Below are 2,181 nucleotides of genomic sequence, written 5' to 3'. Positions count from 1 at the left end.
TCATCCATAAGATGGTCCTCTGATTAAGTTGTCCATTTTGGTGCCGAATCTTTCAGAAATATGGTAGCATATGAGGCCCAATTCTACAATGTGTGATGACATGATCTGTCTTCTGTGGTTACAGTCAAGTTTCTTGTCCAACAATTGGGGTTCCACAGCCAACAGGATTCACAATGACATCTCTGCAGCCTAACATCCTAGACCGACAACCACTGGTCGCTGTCTCCTCACCATTCCAGCATGTTCACTACCTTTAAGCAAGTGCTCTGAGGTGTTAGGGTTGTTGGGGCATAGCTGGGTTCAAGATTCTTTGGAACTCAATTGTTGAAGTGTGGTTAGATAAAGATGAAACAAGCAAATATTTTCTGCTAGTGATCCTTTCATGGGTTCTAGCAATGTACCTTTCAGCTCGATGCAAATGAAAAAGGGTTATATGCCGCACCTAACTCATAATGATCCTTTCATGTGTTCTAGCAATGTACCTTTCAGCTCGATGTGACTGAAAAAGGGTTATATGCGGCACCTAACTCATAATGATCCTTTCATGTGTTCTAGCAATGTACCTTTGCTCGATGTGACTGAAAAAGGGTTTTATGCGGCACCTAACTCATGTTACAGTTATGAGTTGCAACTTGCAAAACACAGTTACCTGAACTACTTTGGGTGCTTTATGCGAGGCCATGCCACAAAAGAAAGGAAGGGGGAGGGGGGAATAGCTGTGTTTCCAAGTAAGAAATTGTCTCCATGTTTCTGATGATGTAAAATATTTATTTCATATTACATTTACGGAGTTTATGAAGTGACTGCTCATAATTGGAATTGGCTCTAGTATTCAGGTTGCCTATTCAAAATGATCCCCATGATCCTAAGATTTTAGCATTCTGCCTTCTATTTATGCATTATTTGGGTAGACTTTATCAAAACTTTTTCTTTTGCTGCAACACTAGGATTTAATTGTTAATTCTGAAGATCAAGAGATGAGCATTTTCTGGGTGAAGACGAGTATTCTGTGAGATTCATCATCTAGTTGGTCACAGGGGATATGAGCTATCTGGATGTGTCTGCTGTTCTAACAATAAGGAAGCCTAACTATTTGGTAGGAAGGATGCCAACCTTATATGGATATGTTACCAAACCAATGTGCATTTTCAGTCAAACCTGTAGTGGGAATGGGATAGTAAGGGACCATAACCACTCTGGCATAGTCAAGTTTTTTGGAGTCGTAGGAAAGGTTTTTGTAGGGCCCCTTAAATATGCCACATGGCAGATCATGAGGACTATTTATGTAGAGAGATATGTCCCAAGTTCTCTCATTCAAATGTTCAGTTATAGGTCTTATGCAGTTGGGCATGTTGGAGACTTGAAAATCTATTTAACAAAATATATATATAGCAATAATATAAGGAACAAGTTTAAAACAATTGGATGACTGAATCAACAACAACAACAATAACAACATTCATAATCTTTGCCCATTATACTTAATGGGACAGTTACATGGAGATTTCATGCAAGGACGAGCGCAAAGATCTATGCAATAAGATTGACGGATTTACTAATTCAAATGTGCTATCAATCCAATGATATAAACTATACCATATTATATAATTTTATGGACTATATGGAACACTTATTTTTTTTTTAATAAGGCAAACAAAGTAGTATTAAACAAGCATATGTACATTTCCTACGTCTATATCATCCTTCCTATTCCCAGTAGTAATATTATAAGTCAGCCCCCATATAAATTCCATAGCAGAATTGTTGTCTTTACCTTTATATATAAACTTGATGGACTGAGATAAGTCTTGTATCTTATGGAAGGTAACAAAATTAAAAAATGGCCAAGCACCCTCGATCGGTTGAGGAATGAGGTGAAGTAATTTCTTGTTGGAAATCCATACTTGATGTACATTCTATTGTTCTACTCTTGCTTTCTTCAGACCTTGTAGAATTCCTTCTGCTTCCACTGCTTCTTATTCAGTAGTTTTGGTAGAACTAGACTCCGGTACCCTAAACTTACCTTGTGAGAGGATCCCAAAAGCCCATCCTGAAGCTGACTGCAAAATATTAGATGTACCAGCACAAACTAAAATTGGATATGTCAAAAAAGGAAGAGAAGAGCTTTGTTTCATGCTTGCTAGACCATCTGTATTGAGGAGAGCAAAAGCATTTAGTCTC

Source organism: Macadamia integrifolia, chromosome 9, assembly GCF_013358625.1.
Source record: "Macadamia integrifolia cultivar HAES 741 chromosome 9, SCU_Mint_v3, whole genome shotgun sequence".
Classification (NCBI taxonomy): Eukaryota; Viridiplantae; Streptophyta; class Magnoliopsida; order Proteales; family Proteaceae; genus Macadamia; species Macadamia integrifolia.
The sequence above is the reverse complement of the archived record's forward strand: the minus strand, read 5'-3'. Positions refer to the sequence as shown.